At 36.3% G+C, this 13,111-nt stretch overlaps 1 protein-coding gene across 2 annotated transcripts in view; it reads right to left on the bottom strand.

Moving 5' to 3' along the window:
- Positions 1–12,286, bottom strand: part of LOC123878171 (lachesin-like) — a 168,286-nt gene extending 156,000 nt beyond the window's left edge. For both annotated transcript variants that reach the window (XM_045925275.1, XM_045925276.1), the window contains exon 1: positions 12,159–12,286. The gene's annotated coding sequence lies outside the window, so the exon portion shown is untranslated. The remainder of the gene's footprint in view (positions 1–12,158) is intronic.
- Between the last annotated feature and the right edge of the window lie 825 nt (positions 12,287–13,111).

Here is a 13,111-nt window from a genome sequence, read left to right as displayed (position 1 = left end):
ATTTACTTATACATATGATATCAGTATAGCTTAAGTATTGCGTTTGTATCTTTGGGCTTAGTATATCGACGCTTCCAAAGACCAAAACAGGCGTCTAGAGAGAAATGTTGTTTCTATCGTTTTAATTTAGTGTGTCGTTGTGAAATATTGCCCCGAGGGCAGTGGGGCTTTCTCGTTATGATAAGCGATAGCGGCCCAAGATTTATTATTTTCGGTTTATCTGTACTTCGTGCTCCGTAATTGATATAACAAGGTGGACTCTTTGTGCTGTGACCTGATTGATTAACATATACTTTTACTTATAGGTATATTAATAGTTGATTTAGGTTTTCAAAATCCGATGTACCAGCCAGGTAGCCTGCTCGTGTGCCTGAGTGTTGCGGGTAACAGCAGCGCTTGGGTCGGTGTACCCTGGTAACATGGTTAACGATTTCTCTTCATGGGATATTGTTAACCAAGCAATTGACCTGGCAGGGAGGGGGTGTTGTCCGCGCGTCCCTCTGAGTATCCCTAGCAGAGGGCGCAGTAGACGCACCCATGAGGCATAGCCCCAGGAGCGGAGGGTGCAGTGGCTGTGTTGGGTGGTTAGTGATGAGTGTTTCGTCACCCATCCAATCACTGGCTACCCCAGGTTTCTCGTCTGTCCAGTTTGGTGACGGGCGAGGAATATTTTGAGGATGCGGAACATGGAGACCAAATTGCCCTCCCCGCGAAGCATAGCCTTCAGAAGGACCTGTCGAAGATGGTCACGAGGTCAATCACAGTGTGGTCCTCGGGTAGGTTGGCGTGCTGTGATCGATTGCACGTGTAAACGACTAATTTCAGTCTAAAAGTGAAATAAGACGTTTACAAGTGCAATTTATAATGAAGAAACTAATTTCGTGCCACTAATTTCGTAATGTAAATTCCGCTTTAATTTCGCTTGTGTCCGCCGCCGGGGATATGGTTTCCATACTAAAGTGCCCGTTTATCTTTAGATATCTACTATAAATTAAATACTAGAAGATGCCCGCGGCTTCGCCCGCGTGGATTTCGGTTTTTTAAATTCCGTAGGAATTCTTTGATTTTCCGGGATAAAAAGTAGCCTATGTGCTAATCCAGGATATTATCTATCTCCATTCCTTTCAGCCAAATCCATTCAGTAGTTATTGCGTGAAAGAATAACAAACATACACACACACACATACAAACTTTCGCCTTTATAATATTAGTGTGATGGTATTTGTAAGTTTGGATGTAGGATTAATCTCCGAAACTACGTCGTTTATCCGCCTAGTTTGCCTATTCAGTATGCCCTTTCTATGTCCTATAAACACTTCAGTAGAGTACCTAGACGTCTAGGACATGGAGTATAAAATCAATACCTTATCGGGAACTGCGTCAATGTTAACATTTTATTTTGTACACCCGACTACATACAGCTGCATATTATTGTAAATTGAATACTTGAAAAGAGCAACCGCCGAGTTTCTTGCTGGTTTTTCTCGGTAGGAACGGTTTTCCGAACCAGTGGTAGATTATTTTGACGATTCAAAATCACTTGTAAAAGTTTGATTGAATAAAAATAGTTTGAATTTTTTTTGAATTTTTGAATTTTGCATTTTTAGTTTAATTTACCTACTTTAAGGTGCATGAGACGGGTCTGCCCGCGAAATTCAAATTTAATTTGGTTCTTCGCAATTTGTAAACTAATACGACAAAGTAGGCTTATGGCATTTTAATTGCGCTAATGGCTATCATCCTCACAGGTTTATATAAAAATCTTTAATTGAAAGGGTCCAGTTTAAGAAATTAGTTATAGCATCGACTAGTTTGTGAGTAACTCATGTCAAACTTATTATTTTGACTAATTTCTTTCAAGTAAAGATTTTTATGTAATCCTGCTAAGATGATACTGCCATTGTCGAAATTAGAATGCCACTAACCTACTTTGCCGTATTCGTTTACAAATTGCGAAAAACCAAATTGATTTTGAATTTGCGAGCAGACCCGTCTCATGTACCTTAAGCACCATTCATTGGTGCTTGAATGACGACCTTGCACCGAAAGTGCTGGAAGGGTCTTTCAACTTGGGGTTTAGCGGTTCGAATTAGAAACATTTATTTTTCGGTCTCTATGTTCCTCTATCATAGAGGTACAGAACTCGGCGTTTGCTCTATGGTGCCAATTTTTTTCACCAAATGAAGAGCTTATAAAAGCTGTTTCAAACAATAATATTAAAAAAATCTATGTAAAACACTATCTCTTTGATGCTGGTAATCCATAAATCAAGAAATGGCTGGTAGCAACCCTGTCGGTTAAAAACCTGTGGTTTACTGTACACCGATAACTATGTACTTAGTACTTACCTTGACATAGCTCAAGCATACTTAATATCAATTCATATATGCTGCGACATATATGGCTGTTTACATAATAAGGCTATAACTTGTAACATACGAACACTTAAGTAGTTCGTCTATATATGTCTTATCTACATAACTTTATTCGTATAATACTAGACGACGCCCCTGATTTTGTTCACGTGGATTTCGCTTTTTAGCGTTCCTTACTCGAAGGGTGCCAACGGAACCCATTACTAAGCGTCCACTGTCCGTCCGTCTGTCAGTGGGCTGTATCTCGTGAACCTTAATAGACAGACAGTTGATCAGAGAATGTGTATTTTCATAATTGCCGCCATGAAAATTAAAAAAGAATTGGTTTGGAATGGATGGATCAATGAATAGCGCTACCCGTATATTATATAAAAATACGCAGTGTATTTTGTTTGTTGGTTTGTCCTTCAATTACACCGCAACGGGGCAACGTATCGACGTGATTTTTTATATGGATATAGTTAAAAATATGCTGAGTGTCATAGCTACTTTTTATGCCGCAAAATCAAAAAGTTCCACCCAGGCGAACGAAGTCGCGAGCATCAGCTAGTGACATTTAAAGAAGCCACTATTATTGTTTCTTTTTAAAAATTAAAGTAACCAGTTGAAGAACTTGTCCATCTTTAAAAAGACAAATTACAGAAACACCCGGACTCGTAAAATTCATTTTCATTCGATTTTTATCGATAAAAACATGTACACTTATCGATGTATCGAAAAAAACATAAAAGCTCGTCGACTCGTTTGTTGGTAACTTCCTTCTGACATTAAAACAAGGTTAAAGGCAATATTTAGCATTTTGTTTAAAGAAAGTCAAGATGCCTCATTCGTATTTTAACAGATAACTGCTTTTACCGGTTCTACATGTTTTTCGTAGAGTTAGCAAAAAAAATTTAACAAACTAGATATGTCAGCCTAAGGGCGTTTGTGCACTCATTCGTATTCGGTTCGATTTCGTGATTCATGAAAATACGAATCAAATAAGTGCACAAGCATAGTATGTACGTTTTGTACTTCGAATTGTATTTTACGAAAACGAATACGAATGAGTGCACAAACGCCCTTAAGGGTCTTCACGATACCATATTATTTGTAAATATTTACACGACCGCCCAAAAAAATGAGTGTAATGTTAACTAGTAACAATCACAACTGGTAGTAAGTGATGATGCAGTCTAAGATAGAAGCGGGCTAACCTGGAAGGGGTATGGCAGTTTTAACTAAACCCATATCACTTTGATTTCTACATGGCATCGTACTGAAACGCTAAATCGCTTGGCGGCACGGCTTTGCCGGTAGCGTGCTGACTAACCTCGGCCGAAGCCTTCCACTAGGACGGCCAAAAAATCTCCTGTCGGGAATCGAACCCGGGGCCTCCCACTGATAAGCGGGACCACAGCGCTCACCACTTCCAGGGATGAATATATTATCAATCTATCTGTAATCTCTCGATACGTTACGTCGAAAAATCTTAGATGACAAATAACAATGTTGCTAACATTGTTATTTGTCATCTAAGATTTTTTTCCTATCGCTACCAAACTTACGCGTGCGAATCAACAAAAACTTGACCTACAGCACCTAAATATAATAATTTATCTTTATAAATATTTACATAAGTAAAGTCTACGAGAAGTTTTGTCATCAGAAAATATTCCGTGTCAATTTTTTATAGATTACCTACAAAGAACCGTGTCACTAAAGGTTGCCTGTAAGAGGTTGCTATAGCAATAAGGCCGCCTTTGCACCATGCAAAGGCGGCCTTATTATAGTTAGCCTAAGTATAGTTTCTTCTAATGTTTTTTGTATGTGCAATAAAGTTTTCCAAATAAAAATAAAAAAGAAAGATGGAAAAGACTTGAATCAAGGTCACGCAAGTATACAGGTTTGGTTCCCGGAAGAGTCAGTTTTTTTATCTCTTCAATAAGATTGCACCTGAGTGTAATGATGATGCAGGTGTGCATATTAAACCGCAAGGGCGCAGTGGTGATCGATTTAGTCTGATTCACAGGTCCTAGGTTCGATTTTTGGACTTGGCCATTTTGGATTACTACCATAAACTAGCTTATGCCTGGAACTTCGATCTCGTGGACTACAAAAATTTCAAACCCTTATTTCACCCAATTAGGGGTTGAATTTTCAAAAATCCTTTCTTAGAGGATGTCTACGTCTAATAGCTCATGCCCAGATCCGACCGATCGGCCCAGTAGTTTGAGCTGTGCGTTGATAGATCAGTCAGCCAGTCAGTCAGCTTTTTCTATACTAATAAATAAAATTGGAGTGTCTGTCTGTAATTTCGAAATAACTACCACATATTAAGGTCATATGGAGTTTTGTTTTTCTACCTATGTACACCGAAATCTCCGAGATTTCTGAACCGATTTGCGTCATTTCTTTTTTAATCGATAGAGGAACTTTGCGACATTGTTTCATAAAAAATTTGGATTCCAACTCCTTAATCCTGATGCTGCAGGAGATCTGACCAATCCACGCGGGCGAAGCTGCGGGCATCAGCTAGTCTTTTATATATTTAGATCGAAACCCTTTTAATAATATTCTATGATCGACACTACCGAGAATCGAACCCAGGACCATTAGCATCCAGTTTCTATTCTTCTTATCAACTCAAATAATCGATTAAAGTCTCGAAGCATCGATTAAAGGAATCGGTTTAATCGGAACAGTCGTTTTAGCATTTTCCCTCCGCGTTGCTACTCGATCTCCAAGATCCGTTAGTTAGCACAATTACTGGACCTTTTACATCTTATTTGCATTTTAAAGGTTTTCGTACAAAAACTGGAGCGAGTTAATTACTTAGGTCGCTCACAGCGGCAAGACTTCCAAAAGTAGTTACGAAGTTTTTTTTTAAACCGACTTGAATAACCACAAACCCCACAAACACTAAAAAGTAAAAAATAATTTAATTTATTACCGAATGAATTATGCATACAAGAGTCAATGTAGTTCTATAATAACATTTTTGGAGACGGTGCCAATTAGCCGCACGAACCGTCTACTCTTCATATTGTTTGCGACTCCAAATTGGCCGTTGGCACCTCATTGGCACCGACTCCAAAACATGTTAATATAGAACTACATTAACTCTTGTATACATAACATATTCGATAATAAATTAAATGAAGTATTTTTTACCATTTAGTGTTTGTGGTTATAGAAGTCGGTTTTTTTGTAATTTTTTTTAGTGGCCCAGGGCCCTATTGTATTAACGTCTTTCCCGGGATGTAAGCTACCTCTGTACGAAATTTCACCCAAATCGATTAAACTGTTAGATATGCAGACAGACGGACTTTCGCATTTATAATATCAGTAAGTAAATTATGAATGGAATGCTCTCCCAACCTCTGTTTTCCCCGCTAGCTATAGATTCCAAATCTTTCTAGATTTTATTTTGTCTTACACGACAGACTTGTCGTGAGTCCACGGGTCTGTAGTCTATAGGCACCCTAAAACGACTTGTTTGGCGCGTTCCTTTTGCATCAACTTTTATCGTTCCGCACAATAATTAAGCTGTTTTTGGTGACAATAAAAAAAACTATCACGTTTTTGTTAAGTTCAACACTAATTACTTTTCACTACTCTAAATATCTTTAGTAGATACTTATTACTTACCTTTTTTTTTAGGATTCTTTTGAGGTAAAAAGGAAAAAAGAAAGCCTTATAGGATCACTTTATTGTCTGTCCGCCTGTCGTGTCTGTCACGAAAACCTATGGGGGACTTCCCGATGACCTAGAATCATGAAATTTGGCACGTAGGCAGGTCTTATAGCAACAACTAAAGGAAAAAGAATATCTACAAGGATGGAGTCGTGGATGTGTTTTTTGTGGGTTCTTCTCAGACCTGGGCGCGTTTCAAACCCACGTAGCTTTAGTTTTAAGTTTACGTAATTAATTATCACCACTAATCTTACAAACCTAACAATTCTGACCATCAAAAGGTATACAATAATAGTACCTTACCTACTTTGAATAAATGATTTTGAGTTTGAGTTTGTATCTGCTACAATATAATAGGTATCCTACATTGACACGTTTACACATGGTTTAGTCAACAACGATTATCTCAATTAGGGTGAGGCCAAACGAGCGTAATTTTGTGAGTTGTCAGTCGCGTAATTTCTGCTGCATTCGGTTTCATACAAAAGTCCAGTTCGTGCCACACGGCGACGCAAAATGAGTTGAACTTTTGTATGAAACTGAATGCTGCAGAAATTACGCAACCGAAATTACGCGACTTACAACTCAAAAAATTACGTCCGTTTGGCCTCACCCTTACGTAACATAATATTTGCTTATCAATAAAAACTACGATTTATTTTATATCATTTATGCTAAGTAGGTAGGTAGTTATAATACAAAGCTTGTATTTTTTATACTAACAGCTACAATTTCTAAAATGTATTTTAGTTATTTAGTATCAAATTATTGCTAGTTACCTAAGTGATAAATTTTATTATTTTGTAACACTAATTATTATTTTTTGTTCCTCTGGTATTAAAAAAAGGTTCAAGGTGATCCGCAATGCTCCATTTAACCTATTAGGTAAGTACCAAAAATATGCCAAATTCACTATACGCAGTTGTATCAGTTGTTATCTCATATTATCAGTAGATAAATACAAGATAATTGTATGCGTACATTAGATACAGTGATATAGTAAAATTATACAAGGCTAAAAATGTATTCTAAACACGAACTAACCAAATAATGTTTGAATTGAAAATTCAGGAACTAGAACCCAGAGCTAAAAAGCCAATTGAAAAAATATGGGAAGAAAATGGAATGAAAATATTTGTATTTACTTTTTTTTTCTCTCGTCTGGCTTTACACAGTAGCCAATGTCAAGTTTGTAGTTATTTACAAGTTACATTACAAACTATGATATAAGTATGGACTTCGTCTGTGCTGGCGCTAGCCGACACGCGCGGCGCCCCCCTTAGAGCGCTTCCCAGTCAGTTCCACCACCAAAAAACACCAGTAAAACACAAAAACCGGCCACTTTTAACAAAAAAAAAAAAAAACGTTCCAAAAAGGCACCGCATGCGCCCCAGCAAACGCCAACACAGACGAAGTCCATTTACTATTAAGTAACATTATAGAAGTAACTTTTCCAAGACTATGTTACATTCAAGTTAAAAAAAAACTTTTACTATGAGACCTCAAAAATACATAATCAGAAAAAATAGTAAGTTAGGGCCAATAATAATAATTAATTACAAACTGTAGTGGGTACCTATTCATACTTTCACGAACTTTGAGCAACTTAGCTTTCATTGAAACAAAAAACTGTTATCCATTAATTTTATTATCATGGAGCAAAAAATGCATTAAGTAAGTAATGTTATTAAGTTCGACCATCATAAAGGCTGATGAATTTTAAATTACTTGAGATTGAAAAGGCCTGAAAAAAGTGACAAAAAACAGATCTTCGTCGATATAATAAGCGCATTCATAATAAGTATGTGCCGCCCATAGACCTAAAAAGAAGGTAGGTATTATAATTTCCTTTAGCGCTATCCGAAAAAAAAAACCGGCCAAGTGCGAGTTAGACTCGCGCGACGAGGGCTCCGTACTCGGGTATTTTCAGACGATAAATCAAAAACGATTGTGCTTAAAAATTAATAAAAATCTGTTTTACCCCACTTGGTCTAGTTATCTTAGCGTGAAAATTGAAAAACATTTTAATATTCTTTTTTTTCTGTGATGTAACTACAAATTCACGGTTTTCGGATTTTTCGTTTACTTGTGCTATAAGACCTACCTACCTGCTAAATTTCATGATTCTAGGTCAACGGGAAGTACCCTATAGGTTTTCTTGTTAGACACGACAGACAGACAGACAGACAGACGACAAAGTGATCTTATAAAGGTTCCGTTTTTCCTTTTGTGGTACGGAACCCTAAAAATAAGACAATATTAAGCTCTGGGTACTTTTAGTGTAGGCACCTAATTCATCACGGTATTTTGTGAATGATTAAGCAATTCCATCCCATTCTGATTCAAATTTCGAATTCTAATCATGCGGCCATATAAAAGAACCCTCAAAAATTTCAAGGCCCATTTCCCCTTCATTTAATTTTGACACTTTTAAATTTTTTATATCATATTCCTTTGTTTTGGACCCCTTGTTTGCTAAATGTCTTTTTATATTAAATTTCAAGGTTGGAAAGCTTCATATCCCACGGTTGTCAGCTGCTTTCTAGGGTTCCGCATGCAAAGGGTAAAACGGACTCTACTTTCTTTCTGTCTGTTTGTCTGTCCGCATGTAAATTATATTTTTCAGTGGGGCTCCCATATATGAAAACCAGATAGAAGCCGGAAAAAAAATTTCTTACCCTAGCCTGTGGGGTATCATTGTCTAGAGTCTAGACTCGTTGAGTAGAGTACGAATGTATTACGAATGTCTTTGTAGTAAGTAATTTTTTTTTTATCTTACAAATAAAAAAATGCGGGTCATCAAAGTTCAATCAAGTTGTGAGTTTTAAACCATTTTTGTGACAAGGTCAATCTCAAAAACTAAACTAGTTAGGAATATGCAATTTCGGTATATAATGTACCATAAAGGAACTGTATTTAAACAACAAATTCTGAAAACAACAATTCAAAAATTAGTGTGTAAGCTGTGACAAGAACAGTACGGAATCCTCAAAGAGCGAGGCTCGACTCGCACTTGGCCGATATTTTTTATTTTGGTTAAGAAGTCTTTATATAATTAAAGTGATGAGAATAAAGTGTGTAGCTCCATTGGCCATGACTTGGCGTAATTTAAAGGTTTGATCTTTATCTATTTATGCTAAAAATTTTAGTAATTTGTAATGCTAATTTCGAAACTTAGATTTAAATTTTTAAAAAGACTCATAGTTTATGAGTTCTTTAAAAAATATAGGTTTAACACGCGAGTAATTACTATTATTTTTATTTTTATTTTCAAGGTTACGATTTAAAACGACTACCACTCAAAGGCAATTTTTTTTTAAACCCTATAAAATAGGCGGGAGTTTTAATGAATGGCACAGAATGGCATGTCTTGTTTGACGTTTGACATAAAGGCATAGACAAAAACCCCCGAAATTCGTTCAGAAACGCATTGTTTTAAATTAGAATCGGAAATGAACAAAAGAATTTTTAAAACAAAAGCCGTAAGAATGTTTGTGTAATATTGAATGTCAAGGTAGCGCTAATAAATGCATATTTCGCTAATTACGCAATTGTGTATTTGCATACATTAGCATTAATATCGTATTTCCTATGCACAGCGACGAAAAGAATTTAAAACAGGGTTTAAAATTACAATAAATTGTTGTAGCCGTATAAAATTTTCCTATTTTTTTTTTTAATTTAGGTTTTCGATGACAAACCCAACCTCTTGGTAAAGAATACTTAAAGAGCAGCTGATGCCATAATATTTCTATTTACTTAAATAGTATTCTGTGATCTAGACTTAGAAGTTAGAACTAAGATAGAAATAGCAAAACTTGCGCAAATTTTTTATGACACTTGGCAAATCACCGATGACTTACCAGGCTGTATGGTCTACGACCTTTGCCTTTCCTGAGGGGGATGAATCACCTAAACTACCTACTAAGACACTTTGCTAGAGTGTTTTTGAAAAGTCTTTATGCACAAAATATCTAGTTTCTAGATCCAGCTGTTTGAGCTGTATGTTGGTATGTCATTTTTCCTATGTATGTATGTATATATTATGTATGTATGTATGAATGTTTTACTGTAATAACTACATCATAGTGTGACTACTAATCTATTATCAGAAACCACGCATGTTTTGACATTTCTCAAATAAGATAAATTAATGTTCTAGATAAGTTTTGATTGAACGTGCGATTTTGGGATTTTCTCTCTGCGTGATTGTTTACACGTACGCACTTTTCCATTATCCCCTCCAGGCTCCAACTAAATAAAAAAATCTATGTAAGGGGTCCGCAGTTCGATCCCGGGCACGCAACTCTAACTGTTTCTAGTATTGTAAATCAAACCTTTGAAAAGAGCAACCGCCGAGTTTCTTGCTGGTTCTTCTTGGATAGTGGTAGATGTAAAAAGTACAAAAGTATTTGTAAAAGTTTAATTGAATAAAAATATGTTTATTTATTTATTACTAGATGATGCCCGCGAATTCGTCCGTGTGGATTTAGGTTTTTAAAAATCCCATGGACACTTTTTGATTTTCCGTAATAAAAAGTTGCCTATGTCAATTGCAGGGACGCAAGCTTCCTCGGTACCTTTCATGCAAATCGGTTAAGCGGATGGGGTCTTTCTCTTTAGGAATCCCGGGGGAACTCTTTGATTCTCCGGGATAAAAAGTAGCCTATGTCCGTCCCCGGGATATACCTAAGCTAACTGTGTCAGAATCGGTTAAACTGTCGGACCGTGAAAAACTAGAAGACAGACAGAGACACACGCAGACACACTTTCGCATTTATTACAGATAATTAGAATGGATGGATAATCTATAGAGCTTCAAATCATTATAAATCAATAGAGAACCCAATCTATAAATAAGTAATAATATATTATAGCATTTTATACAATCCTTCATCATAAACTTAAGTTCATAAAACTTTATTACTGCCAACAGACGTTGCATTTAAAATACCAATAAAACTTGCCAGTAACTAAAATTTAAACTCTCTACAGGCATTCCTCATCGCTGAGAGTCGTGATCCCTTTCCATTAATTTAATAATAGTAGGGGTTTTCGTGAGATAATAATGCGGTGGACTCCCAGATTCTTTTGTACTACCTAACTAGTAAATACTAGTATCTCACTAGTATTGTACCTAAATCAAATCTTTGAAAAGAGCAACCGCCTAGTTTCTTGCTGATTCTTCTCGGTAGGAAAGGCATTCCGAACCAGTGGTAGATGCTTTTGACGATTCAAAAGTAGTTGTAAAAGTTTAATTAAATAAAAATATTTTGAATTAAGGTAGTTATGACTCTAATAGAGTATGATTTCGACTAATGGTTGAAGATTATTCAAATATTATTTGATTATTTAGAGTTAGAGCAAAGATAAAGGTCAAATTCGGTCCTCCAAAGTCACCCATCCAGTGCCTAACTTATTTCAACGTTGCTCAACCAGCACACTCCATTATAAATACTTAAATAAATTAATAAAAATATTTTTTGTTCAATTAAACTTTTCCAAATTTCTTTTGAACTTGACTTTTGAATCGTCAAAAGCATCTACCTACCACTGGTTCGGAATACCTTCCCTTCCGAGAAGAACCGGCAAGAAACTCGGCGGTTGCTCTTTTTAAAGATTTGATATTATGCCATTTAACCTACACAGTCCTAGCTATGAGCTAGACCACATAAATGAAACAAGCTAACTTCTCATAAAACAAGAGTAGATACCTAATAAAACTAAAACTAAGGCATCCCATAAATAAAATCATTTTAGTTCGCAGCCGACTGCATCCCATCCCAACCTCTGGTCTAAAATAAATTCCTTACCGCCAGTACCAAAGTTATTTTAGTTTTCGCAATAAGACAACGCGCGCTAAGCATTAAAATAAAACCAAAACCATCCACACAGAACCACAATATGCACAGATCTTTAAACATTTACACATCACTTTAAACCTTTGCACTGAATTTAAATTTAAAAAAAAAAAACAAAAGCTAAATAAATATAGAAACAATGAAAAAAAATTGTTGATATATTTCCGAACGCATCACGATTTGACACATGAAAAATGGAACGCATTTCAAATAATAACTTTTTAATTATAAAGTTCAGCGCACATACCGGGCGGTTGTGAAAACGCGACTATTCCAGCGCGCTCGAAATTCGAACTGAGGCTCGGAACTTTCGAACGTATATCCAACGCTTTACTTTCTGAACGTTCTGAATATACGCGTGCATCTCTAGCTCGTAGGTTGTATGTGTGGGTTTAGTGAAGGACGTCGTATCGATAATAAAATTATCGATAAGCTAGCTCAATGGGTAAACGTTGTTTCATAACAATCGTTATCAGTGTGATAAAAATAGTATCGTGTAGTGTAATCACTACCCAGATTATTTATTAATGTGAAAGTGTGTTTGTCTGTTGGTTTGTCCTTCAATCATGAAGCAATAGAGCAACTGATCCAAGTGATTTCTTGCTTGGGTATAGTTATAGACCTGGACAGTGACTTGGACGTTTGACGACCTGCCTGGCACAGTGGTATGCGCTGTGATCCTATAAGTGGAAGGCTGAAGATTCGATTATAATTTCTGAATTGTCTCTAGTCTATTCTGGTGGAAGGCTACGGCCTTGGCTAGTTAATAAGGTGGCAAAGTCGTGGCTCCAAGTTATTTAGCGTTTCGATAGCCGTGTAGAAGTCGATAAGAAGAATGAGTTTAAGTAAAAACGCCATAGCTTTTCCAAGTTACCCCATCCCACTACTGTTTTAGACTGCATCATCACTTACCACCAAGTGAGATCGCAGTCAAGGGTCAACTCGTAATGGAATTACTTTTGATCCCGGAAAATCAGGGAGTTCTCACTAAACTGGTGCGTGGTGTTTGAAAGTCCACGCAGACGAAATCGCGAGTATTAGCTAGTTTCAGATAAGGTGCAACAAAAACATGAACTTTGTTTGCATTATAAATTATAAACAAGGTTGTTATGAGTCGTCTTATTCATCATTTATAGATTTATTAGTCCTATAATAATTTACAATTAGATATTTTGTAATAAATGACTATGCTACAAGTAT

This window comes from Maniola jurtina, chromosome 25 (assembly GCF_905333055.1).
Source record: "Maniola jurtina chromosome 25, ilManJurt1.1, whole genome shotgun sequence".
Lineage (NCBI taxonomy): Eukaryota > Metazoa > Arthropoda > Insecta > Lepidoptera > Nymphalidae > Maniola > Maniola jurtina.
Note: the sequence above shows the minus strand (reverse complement) of the source record. Positions and strands in the feature narration are given on the sequence as shown.